The 23,143-nt window shown below is 41.2% G+C and overlaps 1 long non-coding RNA gene across 2 annotated transcripts in view; it reads right to left on the bottom strand.

The window, feature by feature from the left end:
* Nucleotides 1-23,143, bottom strand: part of LOC145525436 (uncharacterized) — a 227,325-nt gene that overhangs the window by 173,510 nt on the left and 30,672 nt on the right. The window contains exons 8-9 of one of the 2 annotated variants that reach the window (XR_014068209.1): nucleotides 21,554-21,739; nucleotides 15,289-15,487 (exon numbers count right to left, since the gene is read on the bottom strand). This is a non-coding gene — a long non-coding RNA (uncharacterized LOC145525436). Of the gene's footprint in view, nucleotides 1-15,288; nucleotides 15,488-19,277; nucleotides 21,740-23,143 lie in introns of those variants that run through there. The other variant, XR_014068208.1, reaches the window with a different exon arrangement.

The raw sequence follows: 23,143 nt of genomic DNA, 5'->3' as shown, positions 1-23,143 counted from the left end.
AAAGACAATTTCTAGAGGCTTTAACTATAGATAGATAGATAGATAGATAGATAGATAGATAATTTTCACCAGTTAAATAATTATTTTGCTAGTGAAAGAGTCCATTAAACTCCTCATACCAGCACTCCAGAAGCTTCAATCTGGACTTGCATTTTAAAACAATAATTTTTCCCTGCTATGTGGAGAACAGGAACAAAGTAGAAGCAGCAAGCTCTGTATTTAAAATATTCACTGTTATTATTTATATATGCAATGTCTTTAATATAGACTGAGACTTCAGTGTTCACATATGTTAGCATCTTTTCTCAGGGACTTTCCCCCAGTGAGGGGGACCCCATATGCTCTAAGATACTCCCCCCACCAAAAAAGTTCTTGTTTGTCAACCTTCTATTCTCAACAAAGATTTTCCAACCTTAAGACAGCCAATATGCCAGCTTTCCTCAAACAAGCCTATTCCTCCTGCTAAGAGGCCCTTGAACTTCCTGACAAGATTCAGACCCAGATGTCTACCTTCATTTCCACTTCAAAATTTTCTCTCTTTGCTTCAGATTTCTCCAACTCAATACTCACTCAGTTTGCATCAGCACATGCTAGTTCCAAGTCAGGTTTTCAAATCTCCTGCTATACATATTGCTGGCAAGTAAACCTCATCTTACTTGCCTGGACCACCTGATTCCCAACCCCAGATACAGCCCATTCAATCCATTTACCTCTGGCCTCTCATTGGCTTTGCTCTTCTCCTTCAGTGTCTACTAATTTCTGACTATTTTCCCAGTGAAGTTGATCTTGATCCATACCCTGGTGTTTGCTTGCACATGAGTCTGACACACACACCTCAGTTTCATTTGTTATTTATGCCTTTCCACCAGTTTCTCTACCTGACTTTGACTTAGGAATTCCTTAATGGACATTTAGTATCAAGTCTACCCTCCATCCAACTCTACATTTCTCACTTGATTCCAGCTACCAGTTCATGGCACTCACCCTAAAACACTGCTATTCTGTTATCTTGTGCTTTTTGTCTACTTTTTTTTTTTTTTTTTTTGGTCCTGCTTATCCTACACCAGTTTCTTTGTCCTAGCTGCTTTCCCTATTGCCTACATTCCAAAGCCAAAAATGTATCTCTATATCTCTATCTGTGCTTGTACTGACTTTACACATTGTACCTAGCATTAAGAGCAATATAGAGAGTTTACTGTATAAAACAAAGGCATCCTTAGTAGATCATAGTGGCTTTTAAATACATGAAAGTATCTGAAGAAGTATAGAATCAGACTACAATAAAGGGAATTATTATCTAGAAGAGTGTAAAATCCATAACAGCAAGGATTTTGCTTTATTTTATCACTATATGCCTAGTACCTAAAACAGTGCTTGACGTATAATAAGTTCTCAATAAAATATTTGCAGAATGAATGATGAGTGAATAAAAAGTAAGTTCAACGTAGTTCAGCTGACCAGAACAATTAGGAACAAAACATGTGTGCATGTATACAATTAGTCAAGACTCCTTGAGATACTAACTATATCTAAATGAAGTCATAGATTATTTCCAAGACATTGTATCTGTGATCTTAGTACCTTGGGATAAGTATTCCTTCTCCAGTGTCTATCCCCATCTTAAATATATTTTTGATTCAAACTCAACCCAAATCTTCAACATTTTAAAATTTTATTTGGCATGCTGAATAAAGGTACTCCAATCCAGATTATAAGGCCTCCCACTTAACACAACAGACTTTGGTTGCCTATTGAACTTAAAGACAGTATGAGAGAGGTTCTTATGGGGACTACATTCCTTTGTAATTGGTGTTGTAGGTAAAAGGATGGCTTGGGTGTTGGTAGATTTGAGTTTTCGTGCATAGTGTTTGTCTAGCTCTAATCATTAGCTTTAATTGGCACAGATGCTACTAATTTTATGTACAGTTTCTCCTACAGTGTGAACACCTGTCCTGTCCTCCTGATGTGGGCAGAAATCTGCTTTTATCTCTAAATTTGTGATGATTTTGATTATTTTCTACCCACATATAGAGCTTGGATTTAAAAAGTGCTGGAAGCCTAAGAAAACAGCAGAGATCACCACTCCCTGTGTAAAAACCGTTAGAGAGAAAAAATATGTTGTAGCTAGTTTCACTTATTTTTAATTTCTGACCACTAGTGTAATAACTTCCATTTTCTTCCCAAAAGACTACAAAAACTGATTTATATTAGTGTGGTGTGATGGAAGACCAGAGTGCATCTCTTTAATAGGTCATATTATCATAATTTAAATTAATGTCCTTCCATGAGTTTTTAAATGACCATTTTTATCCCTTATGATCTTTGCAGTAACTTTTGCAAGGCTGAGATTTAGGATTTAGGAGTCCCTGAGGAAAATGGGTGCTAAGTTTGATTAATTGTGTGTCTTGCTATTGAGTATCTGACAGTCTCCAATTTTATTTTAGCCAAAAAAGACACCAAGATTACAGATGCTATCACTATTCACCGCACTCAATATGCCAGCAAATTTGGAAAACTCAGCAGTGGCAGCAGGACTGGAAAAAGTCAGTTTTCATTCCAACCCCAAAGAAGGGCAATAAAAAAGAATATTCAAACTACCACATAATTGCACTCATCTCACACACTAGCAAAGTAATGCTCAAAATTCTACAAGCTAGGCTTCAACAGTACGTGAACCAAGAACATCCAGATGTTCAAGCTGGATTTAGAAAAGGCAGAGGAACCAGAGATCATATTGCCAACATTCGTTGGATCACAGAAAAAGCAAGAGAGTTCCAGAAAAAATATCTACTTCTGCTTTATTGACCACACCAAAGCTTTTGACTGTGTGGATCATAACAAACTGAAAAAATCTTCAAGGGATGGGAATACCAGACCGTCTTACCTGACTCCTGAGAAATCTGTATGCAGTTCAAGAAGCAACAGTTAGAACCAGACAAGGAACAATGGACTGGTTCCAAATTGGGAACAGAGTAAGCCAAGGCTATAAATTGTCACCTTGCTTATATAACCTATATGCAGAGTACATTGTGCGAAATGCCAGACTGGATGAAGCCCAAGCTGGAATCAAGATTGCCAGGAGAAATATCAATAACCTCCTATATGCAGATGACACCACCCTATGGCAGAAAGTGAGGAGGAACTAAAGAACTTCTTGATGAAAGTAAAAGAGGAGAGTGAAAATCTGGCTTAAACTCAACATTCAAACACCAAAGATCATGACATCCAGTCCCATCACCTCATGGCAAATAGATGGGGAAACAATGGAAACAGTGACAGACTTTATTTTCTTGCACCCCAAAATCACTGCAGATGGTTACTGCAGCCATGAAATTAAAAGATGCCTCCTCCTTGGAAGAAAAGCTATTACGAACCTAGACAGTATATTAAAAAGCAAAGACATTACTTCACAGACAAAGTCTGTCTAGTGAAAGCTATAGTTTTTGCAGTAGTCATGTATGGATGTGAGAGTTGGACCACAAAGAAAGCAGAGTGCCAAAGAATTGATGCTTTTGAACTGTAGTATTGGAGAAGACTCTTGAGAGTCCCTTGGACTGCAAGGAGATCAAACCAGTCCATCCTAAAGGAAATCAGTCCTGAATATTCATTGGAAGGACTGATGCTGAAGCTGAAATTCTGATACTTTGGCCACCTGATGCGAAGAGCTGATTCATTGGAAAAGACACTGATGCTGGGGAAGATTGAAGGTGGGAGGAGAAGGGGACGACAGAAGGTGAGATCGTTGGATGCCATCACCAACTCGATGGACATGAGTTTGAGCAGGCTTCAGGGGGACAGGGAAGCCTGGCATGCAGCAGTCCGTGGGGTTGCAGAGTCAGACATGACTGAGCGACTGAACTAATTAACTAACCACCATTCATCAGACACATTTGGTCCTAGGATCTCTTCAGGGCTTTTGAGCAACTTTTTTTTTTATAAAAGTATCTAAATGAAGAGGACTACAATAAAAAGAATTCTCCACCAACAATACTTTTTATCTCTGGAGCATATCCAAATAGTTAAGACATCCCAGTAACATAAGTAAGTCCATGCACAAGCACATGGGAGGAGGTAATCTGACAATACACCTCCCACCCACTACTTCCCCATATCCTCCCCTAATCTGTCTCTAACTTGAATCCATACTTTATAGCTTTACTTAATTCTGTGCTTAAGCTTCCCTTAATGTGCTGCCTATGAATTGAAGAATACAAATGATAACCCTCCTACTTGCCTTGAAATGCATAAATCCACAGAATTATGTGGATCAAACATGCTGCAATAGAAATGAGTAGACCAGAACACCTAGGAGATCACCTAATACCATGCTCTTCCTAAGATTTGAATCCACTGTACAATTCCCCCTCATTAAGGGGACTCAAACTCCTCCAATCAAACATATCTAATTCATTAGAAGCATGAATTAACAACCATTTAAATAATAACCAATCAGAATGGATTTCCAGAAGCTTCAGTTAAAAAGCATATTAGTAGAGAACAGATCCCTTAGAACTTATGGAATTACTAGGATGACCTAAACTAGGAACATCTGAGTCTTCACTGAAGCCCAGTGGTATTAACCACCATGTTTAGGGAAATGAGTCCCAAGCCAGAAAACTGAAATAAAGTAGAAATCCCCAGAAGTACAGGAAGTTTACCTCAAGGGGAAAAAACTCTGAAGTCAGTGCATAAATCCATCTTTAGGCAGATTGTTCCTGACTGACAGGAAACAACATGGTGTCTAAGTGAAGATAATAAGCAGAGGAAGAGAAGGATTCAAGCCAGATGGCAGAGCTCTATGCCAGCCAGTCTGCAGCTTGAGGATAGATATCTGAGATAAAAGGGATTTTATGAGGAATCAAATTCCCAACTAATTTTACTGAGAACATAAAGGAACTTGCCCTTTGAAAACTCTTCTATTTAGTTTGTATTTCCTTTCTTTGTTTTGCTTTGTTTTTGTCTTACTTTTCAAGTTCCTCAGACCAATCTCCTGAATATCCTTCAATATCCTATGCCAGCTTTTCACTGCATAAAATTGCAATTCCCTAATTCTAATATCTGAGATAGGGAACAGACAAGCTTAGATGGAGTATTCTGTTATACTCACCTACTCTATTTCATGTAATTTAGAAGACAGCTAAGGAAACTGTACATAAACAGAATCTACCAATGATGCCAGTTGAATGAGCTAATTCTGGGTGTCAGTCAAATTCTCCTTCATGGAGCATTTGTGTGTGTATTCATGGAAATGTGTATTCATGGAAATGCAAACTTGAGAATCAGAAAAAAAATTGGGGAGGAAAGTATTCTTGACAGAAAATTTCCTTTGAATATCAGTATCAAGTAATGCAGTGGTTTCCAACATGTTCCAAGTATTTGCACAAGAAAAGTTTTCCACAGAGCCCCCAGTTATAAAAGCGATAAAGGCATAGATGCTCTGGTTGAAATGGCCATCGGGGACCAACAATTTCAGAGTTTGTCTCCCCCTCACCTCCTTCTCTCCCTGTTCCTTCCTTTGCAGCTACTTCTGAGGTATAAGTGTAGAACCCCAGGGGTGTATAAAACATGATTTGAAAAATACTGGCTAATAGTTAAACATACATGCTTCAGAATCAAGAAATCCTAGTTCCAAATACCAATTCTCTCATTTATCACCTATGTGAATTTGAGCAAATTAACTTAAGCTTCTATTCTTCATTTATAAAATGCAGACAATAATAGCAACCTCAGAGCAATTGGGGAGGTTACATAAGATAATACATGTTAAATATTTAGTATTCCCTATCTTAAAATAAAATTTCAGTAAGTGTCACATACCATGATTATTAAAATGGCACATTCTATAAGAATCAAATTAGAGTATTTTAATAGTAGAGACAAGATTTTGTAATTCTTGCCCTTAAATTCTTCTAGAATATTGTTTCCCAAATTGTATGCAGCAGAACATTACCCCCAGGAAATATTTCATGAATAAAAACCTTGTGGTCAAATTTATTAGGAATTATTGTGTCTCATTAACAGTCTTTGGAGAAGGAAATGGCAACCCACTCCAGTGTTCTTGCCTGGAGAATTCCAGGGACGGGGGAGCCTGGTGGGCTGCCGTCTGTGGGGTTGCCAGAGTCGGACACGACTGAAGCGACTTAGCAGCAGCATTAAGCGTCTTAGAGATGCACAATGCCTAAGAAAGGCCAGGTAGTGGAACAGAGGCCAATGAATTGCATCATGAAATTTCATCTTAGAAAGATCATTCCTGCTGGATTGCAGAGAATGCAAGGAAGAGGCAGGGATGATGGCAGGGATACTAGTTAAGAAGCCATTTCAGTGATCCAAGGGAGAGACTATAGTGGCCTAACTGGGATAGAGTAAATAAAAGTGATCAGATTCAAGAGAAAAATAGGAAGAGCGGAAAGGAGATGACAGAGTCAAAGATGAAACCCAGATATCTGGCCTAAATAATGGGACCAATGGTGGTATCATTAATGGAAATGGAATAAGAGCAGAACCAGACTGGGAAAGATGAGTTTCATTTTGCACTAGTGAAAGTTGCTCAGTCGTATCTGACTCTGTGACCACATGGACTAACAGTCCATGGAATTCTCCAGGCAAGAATACTGGAGTGGGTAGCCTTTCTCTTCTCCAAGGGATCTTTCCAACCCAGAGATTGAACCCAGGTCTCCTACATTGCAGGCAAATTCTTTACCAATCAGGGAAGTAATTTTGCACTAGCGAGTTTGAAATGCATATTCTCCAGAAGTGTTCCATTGCAAGTGACAGAAACCTGATTCGAACTAACTAGAGTAAAAAGGGAATGTATTAACTCATGTAACAAGGAAAGAGAAGGTGACTTGTTCTTGGACCCTGGAGTGCTCTTCTGTGTCCACCCCACAGTTGCTGTCATTTTCCCTCAGTTTGACAAGCGGCCTGTGTCATCATAGTTAAGCATGGATCTTTCTCAGGGCTCTCTAGAGAACCCTGAAATATGACGGTGCTTCCTATCACCTTTACCTGGAGAACCCTCATGCAATCCTTGTTCAAAGTTCCTTCACTCCCAGTAAAGACAGACATTCCTGGGGACAAACCCGTGAGCTGGATTCTCAGCTCAGTCTGAGACCTGTCTATGTCACAGGGGACTCATGGGAGGCTTAGAAAGACTGAAAAATGCAAAGTTCCTTTGCCTAACCACAGCAACACCAAACTCTCCTAAGTCTAGTGACATCCTAGCTGGTTAGGTCAGCCTAATGAGTGGCCACCACACAGAGTTACAGGTAAGGAGCATGAGTGAGAGCATCCTGCTTCCTCGGTGTTACTCTCACTCTTCTAAACCATATCCCACTCCTGTTCAGAGAAGAGAAAAATAGGGATACACGGTTGCTGTGTCTCTTTCCTCCGTCCTCCCAAACATCCTAGATTGGAAAGTGCTGAAGACTTTTCTAGATCACTGCTTCTCAGATCTTAGTGTACATAAGAATAGTACAGAGGGTTTGTTTGAAAAATAAATTCCTGGGCTCTATCCCTAGTTTATTTTCAGTTGGTCTGAGGTAGGACCAAGGAATTTGCATGTTTAACAAGTTCCCAAAACGATGCTGATACTGTTGATCTGGGTACCATACTGTGAGAAATAGTAAGATGTATTCTTCCCTTCCAAACTTGCAACTATAATGCATTGTAAACAAAGAGATATTTTTCTACGAACTGAAAGAACTCTATGATCTGAATTCTCTCTCAAATAAGGATGATTTCTCTACATAGCAGGAGAATGCTGTAATGTGAATCCTACAGGCTTAGGTCTTAACTAGTTAGATGGGACCTATATTAATTCAGGAAAACTTTTATCATGCTACAATGCCTGGTTTTCAAGCCTATTGTTTAAATGTGTTCTATTTTGTATGACAGGAGTTGAATACTACTTTATATGTCTAGTCTTTTGTATTCTTTACTAAATATTCCTAACAGACCTGCAAGCACATGGATATCCTTAGCTAAGTAAAAGAAAAAGTGAAAGTGAAGTCGCTCAGTCGTGTCCAATTCTTTGCGACCCCATGGACTGTAGCCTTCCTGGCTCCTCCGTCCATGGATTTCCCAGGCAAGAACACTGGAGTGAGTTACCATTTCCTTCTCCAAGGGATCTTCCCAACCCCGGGATCGAACCCAGGTCTTCTGCATTACAGGCAGACTCTACCATTTGAGCCACCAGGGAATTCCCTAGCTGAGTAAGGAGGAAGTCAAAAAGGAGGGAAAAAAAATCACACTAAAATATTTCAAAATATACCCCATTAGATTTTTTTTTTATTGTTTTGTTTTGTTTTTGCCACTTGAGTTGTAGGAAATATTTTGCTTTCCAAATAAATGAATTTTCTCCCTTCACTTATACGTACATATTCATGGTATCTCCTCTCTGACCTGTCAGAGCAAGCTCAATACTTAACTTTAGGTTCCTTTTTAGTTGTCTCTTTTAGCTAGTATTTTCTAAACAACTTTCCCCTTAATTTACCTAATTAGTCCTCTTAATTTCTGAATTTCTTTTTCTTTTGTCCATTTATGAAAATGTTAGGAAAAAATGCTATGTAGAATTCCTGCGTCTTTTATTAAAGGCTCACCAGCATAAATACCACAGAAGTTCTTTTTGAAAAAGCCATCCTTTCTCAGCTTCCAGAAGGGAGACAGAGAAGAGGTTGTGTGCCCAAGCCCAGTTTCCAGGTGTAGGGGCCCAATCCAGGGTTGGGTGATGTCGGGAGGATGAAAAGCCAAGAAGGGGTGCTTGGGGACCAACTGGACAATTATCTCTCCTGTGGTTAAAGCATACCAAGAGGGAGGGGGAAGTAGAAAGGGCTGTCACAGCTGGGATAGTGTCAGAGTTGAAGCAGCTGAGCACAGAAGCAGGAAGATGCCATGAGCCCACGCCATGAGCCCACATGAGTGACAGAGCTGGAGCTAAAATGCCAAAAGCAGCCGAGACCCGGGCAGCAGTTCTGTCGTTAATGAATCTCTGTGCTCTGTGCTTAGTTGCTCAGTTGTGCCTGACTCTTTGAGACACCAAGAACCTGCCAGGCTCTTCTGTCCATGGGATTCTCCAGCCAAAAATACTGGAGTGGGTTGCCGTGCCTTCTTCCAGGGGATCTTCCCAACCCAGGTATCATACCCAGGTCTCCTGCACTGCAAGCAGATTCTTTACCGGGCAAGCCACCAGAAAAGCCCAAGAATATTGGAGCGGGTAGCCTATCCCTTCTCCAGGGGAACTTCCCAACCCAAGAATCGAACCGGGGTCTCCTGCATTGCAAGTGGATTCTTTATTAACTGAGCTACCCGGGAAGCCAAAAGAAGCAGAGGCCAGTGCAGAAGCTCTATTATTAGTGAACTCAGAGCTTCTAAAACTGCAGCATCGCAGAGACAGTAGACCCAGAGTGTGCCAGCACTGCATACTGGGCTTCAGTCACATCTTAGGATCATTACCCTGGAGCTGTGCAGTGCACAGCCTGGGAGGCCATATGCGCCAGAATAAATCAGCACAAGGAGGAGCGGAAAAATGTTTCTCGGCCCTCAGTCTCTCTCACTATACTGATGAAGCCTCCGTGGGAAAATACTGAATCTTAAGACTTGCCAAGTTGGACAAAAACAGGCATGTTCTTCAAAGGCTTTAATTTATAAGGTTAACTGCCAGAGCTGCACACAGCCTTCAGGCTAAACAAGAAGAAAAATACCCAGCCTCCAACTGCTGCTCTTGCTTACCTAAAGCTTTAAAAGAGAGTCAAAAGAAGAGCCAAATACTAGCAGGGAAAAAAGAAGTTTTCCACTGAATCCTGCAAAGGGCCACATTAGGAAAGGAGCCCACTCAGAGGCACTGTGAGCCCCGCCCCAAACTGTACCTGAGACCCCCTCCTTCGAAAGAGCTTCCCCAGCTTCTACCTCATCCCCTGGGGCCAGTGAGCTCCCAAGGACCTGCATGTCCTGTTGCTCTCCACCAATTGCCTGTTCACTATCCACAGAAGACCCCCTGTGATCTATTTTGTTCAAAAACAATGTCAGCAAAATTTTCATTAAAAGCTTTTATAAAAACAACTATATTCAGCAAGTGAATTTTCCCAGTTGTATTAAGTGAGCATTAATTAGCCAGGTGTCCTTAGGCAACTCACCTCTCTCTGGGCGTCAGGTTCTTCACCTGAAGGCTGAGAGGTGCGACTCTGTGTGTAGAGTTAAACTGATCTACTGTCCATCTGCCTCCCTGGTGACTCAGTGGTAAAGAACCAGCCTGCCAACATGGGAGATGCAGGTTCGATCCCTGGGCTGGGAAGATCCCCTGGAGAAGAAATAGGAACCCACTCCAGTGTTTCTGCGTGGGAAATCCCATGGACAGAAAAGCCTCATGGGCTACAGTCCAGGGGTCACAAAAGAGTCAGACAGGACTGAGTGACTAAACCGCAACATCTGACCATCTACCTGTGTAGATCTTTGGAGCTGAAGCAATTGGCTCTTCCCCTTTCTTTCCTGTCTGTGAGGCTCTCCCACGGAGAGACGAGCAAAGCAGATGCTTCTTCCATCCTCAGTTCGCCCTGGTGTTGTGGTAACCCACCCCAACACCTCATTCAAACGGGAGTTCACAAGGCTCAGGGCTCCTTCATCAGCCTTTTAACCTGGGTCAGGGCCCAGTGGAACACAAACAAAGCCATGGCAGAAAGAAACTGTGCTTCCAGGTTCTGACAAGAGATGATGAACAATACAAGCTTTTTGTAGGTGCCTCGGACCCTACCTTTTAACTTTTCCACTCAGTCTGGGATGAACTGGAGCTGCTGCAGAGAGATGTCTGCTCTTTTCATCTTCCTTGCTGAACTCTGGTTTTTCTGGAAGCTGCTAAGGATGTGCCCCTTAGCACCCACCCCTGCTTTACTACTGAACTCACTCTCTCAGAAAGAACAAAAGCAAGGATAACACCTAGTAACACTTACTAATCAAGTCCCATGTTTCAGAGGTGTGCCTGATACAGTCTCCATTTGCTGTTGCAGGAGAGGATGTGACCTGTGAGCTGGTCCCAGGCAGTGGAGTCTCCTCACCCATCCACATACCTCCTTAAATACACCTTATGCCCACCATTCCCACAGCTGTTTCAGGGGTGCAGCCTAGACAGACTAACATTTTGCTGAGACCATCTGGGCTGAATATATGACCAGACCCCATTAAACCCTCTATATAAATTTTTAATGTTCTGGTGGGGGTGTGGAAATCTACTACTCTTTTGGTTGCCCAAGATGAGCCTCATATGTAAGTTCCTTGCTTATTAAACCTTCCACCTACCAATCTGGAGAGATGTGCCTCTTTCTTGGTCTCTCCTTGCCCTTCACATGCGAGGCCAGTTTCAGATTTCACCGAGGAAGCTCCCAAGTTTTCGAACCAACAGTTTCCCTCATAGGAACCCATGAGGTCAGAACTGCCCTTAACCTCACTTTATAGATGATGAAACAAAGTCAGAGAGGTTGACTTACCTGATGTCTGTCATACAGCTAGTTAGCAGAGCCAGGATTAGAAACCAGGCAGTTTGAGGATAGAGGCTGTGCTTGCTCCTCTTCTGCTGCACTGTGCCAGCCTCTATAGCCTTCTTCTCCCCATAATGTGGGTCTTCCAACCTTCACTTGCAGGTTTCAAACAAACTAGACCCAATTCTGATCTCAGGCATAAGATGGAAAAGGGATTTGAGGGCTTCATGTCTATACTTGAGACAAAGACACCCTTCTCTGTAGCTCTAACCTTGTACCCAGATGCATAGCTCAGTTCCTCTTTTGTTCCCTGAGTTTAAGACCCTGCAGAGATTACCTATTTACTCTGAGTTCTTCACTCATTCATTCACAAACATTTTTTATTGGCTACATATTCATCATGAAAAAGAGAAAATGCAATCAATTAACAAATAGGTCGTTATGCCCATTTTACAGATGAGGAAACAGAAATTGAGAGGTTCTCTTGTCAGTCACCCCACATCAAGTAAAAAGCAGAAGTAGCATTTATTCCAGGTCTCCCTCCTCCTGATATTTGGGTCCTACCTTGCTTTTGCCAATACCTCACTCCCCTCAATCCCTACATCATTTTCCAAACAACAACCAATTCTCATATTCTCTGACTGAGTGTCCTACGATTCAATTCAATTCATGAACCAACTATGGAATTTAGCACAGACCCCACAGCTATAAGACACCAACTGTAAATGGGGTCCCCAGGATATCTGCTCTTTTGCCCAGCCAATTATCAACATGGGAGTTCCCATGGCTCACCCTAAGTTTTCGTAACTCACTAAATCTACTCATGTACCCAGGAAAATCTATACTTATCATTCAGGACAGTCACACAGAAGAGAAGCTCAGGGAAGGATGTGGGGCTGGACGGAGTGCAGAGCTTCTATGGCCTCTCTGGGTGCACCAGCCTCCTCTCATGTTAAGTGATCGTCAACTTGGGATCTCCTCAAAACTTGCTCTTCGGGAGTTTTTATCAAGTCTTCCTTTCATAGGCATGATTAGCTAAGACATTGGTGATTGAACTTAATCTCCATCCCTTCTTGTGTGCATGCATGCTCGCTAAGTCGCTTCAGTCGTGTCTGACTCTTTGTGACCCTGTGGACTGTAGCCCACCAGGCTCCCCTATCCATGGGATTCTCAAGGCAAGAATACTGGAGTGGGTTGCCATGCCTTCCTCCAGGGGATCTTTCTGACCCTGAGATTGAACCTGTGCCTCTCGTGTCTCTTGTCTCCTGCATTGGCAGGTGGGTTCTTTGCAACTAGCACCACCTGGGAAGCCCCCATCTCTCCTTACCACCTCAGAAAATGAAGAGTGGGCTGAAAGTGCCAATTCTAGTTGCTGTAGGTAGCGAGCCTTTCCCTAGAAACTGTCTGAGGAGCCACCTGAGTCATCTCACTAGCAGGAACTCAGGTATGGGCAAAGGGGCTTTTTATCGATAACAAAAGACACTCCCATCACTCAGGAAATTCCAAGTGTTTTGGAATCTCTGTGCCAGGAACTGAGGGCAAAGACTATGGGGTTTTTTCTTGTTTGTTTAAATTATACTCCAACTATCCCCCCATTCCTAGGAATCATGGCCAGGAACTGAAACTGGGCTACCTGCCACCAGACTTCCCTTAAGGGAGCCACCTGCTTGGATTTCTATGAATACTTCCTGGCTCCCCAGCACCGTTCTGCACACCTGCCAGGGCAGCCTGTCTGCTTACCTGGAAACTCTCCCTCCTATGAGGGTCTGCCTCCTAGACTAGCACAGCTTGCCATGCCTGTCCCCCTCCATCCCAAGCCTGCCTCACTCCAGGGATCTCAGCTCCTTCCAGAACTCCCCCTCCCCCAAGTCCAGCTAGCTTTTGGATGCCCAAAAGACAAGTAGGTTTTCGCACCCCCACCAGAACTTTAAAACTTTGTATAAAGGCTTTAATGGGGCTCAGTCATGTATTCAGCCCAGATGGTCTCAGCCTACAGGAATTAACTGTGTCATGTTCTGTCACATATCAATGTGACCCAGACGTGCTAGTCAGGGACATGGCAGGACACAGGCGTTGGCACCGAAGAAGTCAGAGAAAGAATTGGGTCAGTTTAAATCACAGCAGGAGAAAAATCTATAGAGTATTAGATTTGAAGAATATTACTCTCCAGTATTATTTGAACACCTCTCTGGCCACGCTAGCTAGGCCTATATCAGCGTTTCCATTATAAATCCTATTTCCAAGGGTTTATGACTTGCTGTAAAAATTCAATCCAGGCTGAAAAACAGCATAGTGAATTTGCAGTCAAGAAGCAGCTTGATTCAAAGAAAGGATAAAAGAAGTTGAGAAGAAACAGAAAAAAAAAGGAAACAGATTGTTTAAAAAGAAGAAAACTGGAGTGTTACCCTGCTTTTATACCCTCATGTGACTCAAAGATGATTTTGTTTTTAAATTTGAGTTTTGACATGTTATTAACTCCCATGTGCAAAGAGGCCTGTGAGCACACTGAAGCCAAAAACATTGAGCTCGATGATGTTTTTCAACTGGAAAAGCCGTGGTAACAACATGTGTTAAAACTTTCTCACCAGGGGGTCCTCAGAGAGCAAAGTCCCCCTCACAAACTGCATTCATGAAAACTCTCAGGAGACTCACGGCAAATCATCTCTGGTTCAATAAAAGGCGAAGAGGGGACAGGAGATGCTTAGTAAGTTTATACTCTCTGCTGCTGCTGCTGCTAAGTCGCTTCAGTCGTGTCTGAATCTGTGCGACCCCATAGATGGCAGCCCACCAGGCTCCCCCGTCCCTGGGATTCTCCAGGCAAGAACACTGGAGTGGGTTGCCCTTTCCTTCTCCAACGCATCAAAGTGAAAAGTGAAAGGGAAGTCGCTCAGTCGTGTCCGACTCGTAGTGACCCCATGGACTGCAGCCGACCAGGCTCCTCCGTCCATGGGATTTTCCAGGCAAAAGTACTGGAGTGGGCTGCCATTGCCTTCTCCACATACTCTCTGATGAGGTAAACGCAAATTATGACCCGATTCTTAATTTCCTGAAAATAAAGCAATCACCTCTGTCTCTCTGTTAACCTCTAGAGCATCCCAGCCTTCTACACACCTGTGACTATTTATCCAGTTATAATTTCATTATAAAGTGGCCCAAGGAATTCTTGGGACTTCTGCCAGCATCACTGCTTGCCTGTACTTTCCAAGGAGGGAACACTTATGGTAGTTGAGAAATACCATCTCTCAAACCTTGGAAGTACAAGCTTACAATGCACAATAATTCACCAAAGTCCACCTTGCCTCTTTTGAAGATGGGTCTTTGCCCTCAATTCTCAATAAAGAAATCTTAGGGCAGTTCAGGGGAACATGGAGAAGGCAACAACCAGTCTTGGAGTCAGAGAATTTCTCCATAGCAGGGAGCCCAAAGATGGCATTCTAGTTGGAAGGAGAAAGTAGGAAACTTGTCTTGGCAATGATGACAGTAGCAAACAATCATACTGACACTTAGACCAGTGGGTTATTTGGGGGAGCTATAACAGAGAGGACACAAATGCCTGTCTAGTTTTTGTTGCTGCTGGAAAAGTGAGATTCTGCACTCAGGGAGATGATCTGTCTGAAACTCATAGTTTGCTCTCAACTAGAGGAGATGAGTAAAAAGAAGAGGAATTTGTTTTTATTAAGTAAACACCACTTCTGTACCAGACAGCTTGTCAAGTTTTTTTTTACACATTATTTCATATAAATTTTATAAAAACCCTATGATATATATATGCATTATCCATTGTTCATTTATTTAAAAGATGAGAAAATTAAGACTAACTCACCCAATGTTAATTCACAAGCAAAGTGGCAGAGGCAAGACTGAATTCATACATTTCTGATTTCAAAGTTTTGATCTTTCCACATCAGCTTCAAGCAAAACTTCAATGGATAAATTACAGAGTGGAAACAAATTTGAGAAAGTCTGAAAGTTTCAAGCATGATGTTATACGAGGTAGGACTAGGGAGAGGCCTGGTAATCACCTGCACAGAGGAAGGCAGAGTTTAATTATGTTAATTTCTCAAATCTATAAAGGTAAACATAAATTCAGAAAATAAAAACCTCTGATTTATTAAACAATTCAACCATGTTTCTAGTTTGATATAGGAACAGTTTCACTGTAACTCTGAATTTTCCTTTTTTAAAACAGTGTTAAATTAAGCTGTTTTCTCTCAACTCTGCTATAATCTGTTTTGTGATCCTGGAGACTTTTTGTTTGTTCAGTCACTAAATCATGTCCTACTCTTTGTGACCCCATGGACTGCAGCACACCAGGATTCCCTGTCCTTCATCATCTCCCAGAGCTTGCTCAAACTTACGCTGATTGAGTCAATGATGCCATCCTACCATCTCATCATCTATCATCACCTTCTCTTTCTGCCTTCAAACTTTCCCAGTGTCAGGGTCTTTTCCAGTGAGTCAGTTCTTCATATCAGGTGGCCAAAGTATTGGAGTTTCAGCTTCAGCATCAGTCCTTCCAATGAATATTCAGGGTTGATTTCTTTTAGGATGGACTGGTTTGATCTCCTTACAGTCCAAGGGACTCTCAAGAGTCTTCTCCAACACCACAGTTCGAAAGCATAAATTTTCAGCACTCAGCCTTCTTTATGGTCCAACTCTCATATCCATAGATGACTACAGGGAAAAACCATAACTTTGACTATATGGACCTTTGCTGGCAAAGCAGTGTCTCTGCTTTTTAATATGCTGTCTAGGTTGGTCATAGCTTTTCTTCCAAGGACCAAGCATCTTTTAATTTCATGATGGCAGTCCACATCCACAGTAATTTTGGAGCCCAATAAAAGAAATTCTGTCACTGTTTCCATTGTTTCCCCATCTATTTGCCATGAAGTGATGGGACTGGATGCCATGATCTTAATTTTTTGAATGTTGAGTTTTAAGACAGCTTTTTCACTCTTCTCTTTCACCTTCATCAAGAAGCTCTTTAGTTCCTTTTTGCTTTCTGCCATAAGGATAATGTCATCCGCATATCTGAGATTATTCATGTTTCTCCCAGCAATCCTGATTCCAGCTTGAACTTCATCCAGCCTGGCATTTTGCATGATGTGCTCTGCATATAAGTAAAATAAGCAGGGTGACAATATACAGCCTTGATGTACTCCTTTCGCAGTTAGGAACCAGTCATTTGTTTCACGTCCAGTTCTAACTGTTGCTTCTTGACCTCCATATAGGTTTCTCAGGAGGCAGGTAAGGTGGTCTGGTATTCCTATCTCTTGAAAAATTTTCCATGGGTTGTTGTGATCCACAGAGTCAAAGGCATTAGCATAGTCAATGAAGCAGAAGTAGATTGTTTTTTTGGAATTACCTTGCTTTTTCTCTGATCCAAAAGATGTTGACAATTTGATCTCTGGTCCCTCTGCCTTTTCTAAATCCAGCTTGTACATCTGGAATTTCTCAGTTCATGTACTGTTGAATCCTAGCTTGAAGGATTTTGAGCATTACCTTGCTAGCATGTGAAATGAGCACAGTTGTGTGGTAGTTTGAACGTTCTTTTTTTTTTTTTTTTTTTGCCCTTCTTTGGGACTGGAATGAAAACTGACTTTTTCCACTCTTAGAGATGGGAAACTGTAAATGGTATTTCTGCTTTGCCAGCTGGTGCTGTATTAGGCTCTGCCAACATGGGGTGCTAGAGAGGGGTTGGAGGGCTGCAGGAGGGGAAGATTGCCTCCTTTTTTGCTTTCTGTACCTACAGCAGTAGCTGGTTTCAATTTCACATGTTTCACACACTCCCAGAACCAGCCTTAGTGCACCACCTCAGAGATAACAGGCTGGCCGTCTGGGGCCTCTTCTCCCAGATTTTAATGGCCCCAGCCTCTTGTCTCTCAGTGTTTCCTTTTGTCATTATTTAGATATCTTAACATATCTCTTTCATTAAAATTTCTATTAAAATAACTGGTGTGGTTCATTTTCCTGAATGGACTCTGACTGATACAAAGTCCTCTGAAGGACGCTTCTTCTATCTCTTTCTCCTTGAATTCTCCTTGCTGTCTGAAAATTCTGCTTTATACTGTGTTATATTAAAAATTAACCAAAATCATTTCTATATATATATACATATGTAAATTATATATATATAGGTATGTTGTATTAGTTTTAAGTATACCACAATGAACTAGTGCAGTGTTATATATCAATTATATTATCTCAATAAGAAAAAAAAGCAATTCTCTCTCTAGCTTATGTGACTTTAAGCATGGTAACTTAACTTTCCTAAGGCTCAATTTTGTCATGTCTAATATTGGGGTACTAATATCTACCTAGAATATTGTAAGAACTGAATGAAATAATCTATGTTCAAGTGTCAAGCACAATAGCTGAAGCATATTAATGCTTGTAATGATCATATATATGTCTGCCAGGCATCTCTGTATTTGAAGAATCATCCCTCCAGTTGCATGAAGTAACCCTACTTCATTCCAATTTTTCAGAAGAAGCTAATCCTTCAACTCAAGGATGAACACATGCTTAAATATGTCAAAGTAATTTATCTACCTGGCCACATGACTCCAGGGATGGACCTCTATTCCATGTCAGGCCAATTAGAACGGCCAAACAGAATTGGCCATGGCTGTTCCTGAGATTAAGGAATAATTATACTATTGCTCTGATGCCTAAACTCTAAAATCTATATGCCCAAGGTTCCATGCCATCTTTCCCAGCACTTCAGTGACCAACAAGTCTCAGTTTGCTGAGACTTTATTCATTTTATAATAAATCTTAAAGCACTGCATTCCTGGAAACCCCTTCATCCCAGGCAGATGATTTGATTAGTCAACCTACCATGATAAAAGCCTGTAAGAGAAAGCAGGTGTTCCTCCAAATAAGATATGCTATGCTATGCTAAGTCGCTTCAGTCGTGTCCGACTCTGTGCGACCCCATAGACGGCAGCCCAGCAGGCTCCGCCGTCCCCGGGATTCTCCAGGCAAGAGTACTGGGGTGGGTTGCCATTTCCTTCTCCAGTGCATGAAAGGGAAAAGTGAAAGTGAAGTCGCTCAGTCGTGTCCGACTCTTAGCGACCCCATGGACTGTAGCCTACCAGGCTCCTCCGTCCATGGGATTTTTCCAGGCAAGACTACTGGAGTGGGGTGCCATTGCCTTCTCCGCCAAATAAGATATACAAATGGCCAAAAAGCACATGAAAAGATACTCAACATCATTAGTCTTTAGGGAAATACAAATCAAAACCACAATCAGGTGGTAATCACTTGGATGATTATAATCGAAAAGAGGGAGCAGGGAGGAGATAAGAAGTATTGGTGAGGATGTGGAGAAATTTGGACCTTTTCATATAGCTAGTGGGAATGCGAAATGGTTGATCCACTGTGGAAAACAATTTGGCATTTTCTCACAAAGCTAAACAGAATTGCCACATGATCCTGCAATACCATTCCCAGGTATGTACCCAAAAGAATTAAAAACATGCATTCAAACAAGTACATGTACACACATGTTCATAGCAGCACTATTAACAATAGCCAGAGTATGAAAATAGCCTCATATGGGCCACCAAAAAAAAAAGAATGACAGAAAATAGCCTGAATGTTTATCAATGCATCAATAGATAAATTGTGGTCTATACGTACAATGGTATTTTTATTCAGCCATAAAAAAATGAAGTACTTGCATGTACTGCAATATGGATGAATCTCCAAATCATGATACTAAGTAAAATCAGCCAAGCACAAAAGTCACATATTTCCATTCATATGAAATAGCCAGAATAGATATACCCAGAGATAGAATACAGATTGGTGGTTAGGTGGGGGTGGAAGGGAGACAGAGGGAAACCATTTAATCGGTAAGGCTTTTACTTTGGAGTGATGGAAATGTTTTGGAACTAGACAGAGGCACACCACTGTGAATGTACTAAAATTGTTCACTTAAAGATGATTAACATTATGTCAATTTCATCTCAAACTATTTTGAAAGAAAGGAAGGGAGAGGAAGGAAGGAAGGAAAAGAAAAGGCAGAGAGAAGGACAAGCCAGCTAGGAGATAAAAAGAGAAGAAACTGAGTCCTTAGACCTGAGAATGTAGATCAAGCCTTCCCCGAAGTGCATAAACCCATGATCTCGTCAGTTAAAAAACATAAGAAATTATTTTTTTACTTGAGTAAGTCTGACTTGGGTTTCTCTCCTTTTCAACCAAGAGTTCTGAATAGTATTGTCTTCAACTGTTGCTGCTGCTGCTGCTAAGTCGCTTCAGTTGTGTCCGACTCTCTGCGACCCCATAATGGCAGCCCTCCAGACTCCTCCGTCCCTGGGATTCTCCAGGAAAGAACACTGGAGTGGGTTGCCATTTCCTTCTTCAATGCATGCATGCATGCTAAGTCGCTTCAGTCGTGTCCAACTTTGTGCGACTCTGTGGACAGCAGCCCACCAGGCTCCTCTGTCCGTGGGATTCTCTAGGCAAGAATACTGGAATGGGCTGCCATTTCCTTCTCCATGTCTTCAACAAATGGTAATTAATTTTTAACCCAGTATCCACTAAAATTTAATCTAGTTTCTGTCTGTCCTGTGTTCAGTGGAGGTAAAGAATGTCTAGAAAATAATGCCCTGTCTAGAAAAGCTCTGTCTGCAGTAGCTCACCCTGGGGTGCCCTTCAGCTAGCTCTTCTTCAGGCTTGTGGTGGTGGTTTAGTCACCTAAGTCGTGTCTGACTCTTGCAACACCATGGACTGTAGACCGCCAGGCTCCTCTGCCAAGGGATTTCCCAGGCAAGAATACTGGAGTGGGTTGCCATTTCCTTCTCCAGGGGATCTTCCCAACCCAGGGATCGAACCCACGTGTCCTGCATTGCAGGTGGATTCTTTACCAACTGAGCCACCAGGGAAGCCAAGTTGAACAGTCCTAATTGTTTCAACCTTTGCCAGCGTTGCTTGAAAAATCCTTTTTGACTGGTATCTGAACCAAAATAGCACATAATATTCTAAAAAATTCCTTGGCAGAAATCAAAGATATGACATACAGAACTCCCCATTCTTATTAACAAAAAGAATGGCTGATGTGTCTCACCAAAGCGATTCTGTCATCTCACTCAGGGGTTAGAACACAAAACATACAATCTGAAAATGAATCCTTATACTTCAGACCTTCTCGCTCCTCCCTCATACTCATCTTGACGTTTCTTTTGTATGATTAGCAAAGGGCTAATCGTATTTTAATGTTGTAGGCTGGAGCTTAATTGCTACTGTATAACCGAATGGCTCAAAGTGGACGAGACTAATTACCTCCATGAAAATTTGATATGATTCTGTCAAATGTCCATCTGGTTCTCAGAATATCCCTACAGCTGACTAGTTAATCAGTTTGCTAATATTCTACAAGAGATTGTGTTTTATTAACGTGCCTTGCTATGGAGACATTAACTGACAACCCAGCGTCAGTCAGGCTCTCCTTCCCCACTCTCTCACGGCCTCATACCTTATGTTTTATGAACAGCGATATTGCTGACCTTGGTAGCACTGCACCTGCATGCCCACTTGGCCATGGGCCACTTTTGTCTGTCTTAGTAAATCAGTAGTTTTTGAAGACTCCCTGCTGCTGCTGCCCAGAGAGAAAAAACAAGTCTGCGGCCCCCACAGTTCCTCGAGTCTTCCTCCATCTTCCCTGGTCACACCTTACCTACCCTGGGTTCAGTGAACCATATGAATGGCAAGACACTTGCCCTCCATGGCCAGCTAAATCATGGAGATGGGCACCGGGTTTGGAGTGACTTAAACTAAACCAAATGCTTGAAGTCCCTGGATGTGCTACAATCAGAGAAAACCTGATAAAATACTCACAATAGCAAACAGTAACAAAAATCACCAACACAGGCAAAACAAAAGCTTTTTCCTATGTGACAGAACACCTTAGACAAGTCTTATAACTTCTGGCCTCAGGATTTTCATCTGTAAAAGCAAATGGTTGAAACAGTTTTCTAAGGCCTTTCTTAGCAACGAAATTCTGAATTCTACCTATCAAAATGGGATTGTTCAGTAACAGATTTCTCCCATCATAAAGAAAAATGGTAGAAATGATTACTCACATTTAACAGTTGTGTAAATCTGAGGAGCAGCTCAAGGTATAAGAGCCACAAATAAGCAAGATTTTCATCAGCCAAATAGTGCTCCATTTGTGCATTTATTCAGTCAGTCACACCATAACTTTAGAGGAACTTTTGTGGGAAATGCTTCAGAATGCATTCTGTGACCTCTTTTTCGAGACATAGAACCTGGAATAGCAATTTTGAACCTCAGAGTTAATAAACATCAGCTGCTGGAATAATAAAATAAATACTAAACTTCAGTTTAGTCCACCTAATCTGAATCACTTTATTGCATATCTGAAACTAACACAAGATTGTAAATTAACTATACCTCAATAAAAAAATAAAAAATACTACACCAAAATATGTGGAGATCAAAATTAATAAGAAATCATTTCAAGGGTGCCCAGTCTTGCCACTATTATTCAACATAGTTTTGGAAGTCATAGCCATGGCAATCACAGAAGAAAAAGAAATAAAAGGAATCCAGATTGGAAAGGAAGTAAAATTCTCACTGTTTGCAGATGACATGATACTGTACATAGAAAACCCTAAAGATACCTTCAGAAAATTACTGGAGCTAATCAATGAATGAAAGTGGCAGGATACAAAATCAATGCACAGAAATTCCTTGCATTTCTATACACTAACAATAAGAAATTAGAAAGAGAAATTAAGGAAACAATCCCATTCACCACTGCAACAGAAAGAAAAAAACCTAAGAATAAACCTACCCATGGAGACAAAAGACTGTACTCAAAAAACTATAAGACACTGATAAAAGAAATCAAAGATGACACAAACAGATGGAGAGATGTATCATGTTCTTGGATTGGAAGGATCAATATTGTGAAAATGACTATACTACTCAAAGCAATTTACAGATTCAATGCAATCCCTATCAATTACCAAAGGCATTTTTCACAGAACTGGAGTGAAAAATTTTACAATACTTATGGAAACACAAAAGACCCCAAAATAGCCAAAGCAATCTTGAGAAAGAAAAATGAAGCTGGAGGAGTCAATCTCCCTGACTTCAGACTATACTACAAAGCTACAGTAATAAAGATGGTATGGTACTGACAAAAAAGTAAAAACAGAAATATAGATCAATAGAATAAGATAGAAAGCCCAGAGATATACCCACACACATACAGCCACCTTATCTTTGACAAAGGAGGCAAGAATATACAATGGAGAAAAGATAGCCTCTTCTGTAAAAGCTGCTGGGAAAACTGGAGAGCCACATGTAAATGAATGAAATTAGAATGCTTCCTAAGATCATACATAAAAATAAACTCAAATGGATTAAAGACCTAAATGTAAGGCCAGAAAACATGAAACTCTTAGAGGAAAACATACACTTTTTGACATAAAATCACAGCAAGATCCTCTTTGACCCACCATCTAGAGTAACGGAAATAAAAACAAAACTAAAGAAATAGGACCTAATTAAATTTAAAAGCTTTTGCACAGCACAAGAAACTGTAAACAAGATGAAAAGACAGCCCTCAGAATGGGAGAAAATATTTGCAAACAAACCAACTAACAAAGGATTAATCTCCAAAATATACAAGCAGCTTATGCAGC

This window comes from Giraffa tippelskirchi, chromosome 11, assembly GCF_054371585.1.
Source record: "Giraffa tippelskirchi isolate mGirTip1 chromosome 11, T2T-mGirTip1v1.2.pri, whole genome shotgun sequence".
Classification (NCBI taxonomy): domain Eukaryota; kingdom Metazoa; phylum Chordata; class Mammalia; order Artiodactyla; family Giraffidae; genus Giraffa; species Giraffa tippelskirchi.
Note: the sequence above shows the minus strand (reverse complement) of the source record. Positions and strands in the feature narration are given on the sequence as shown.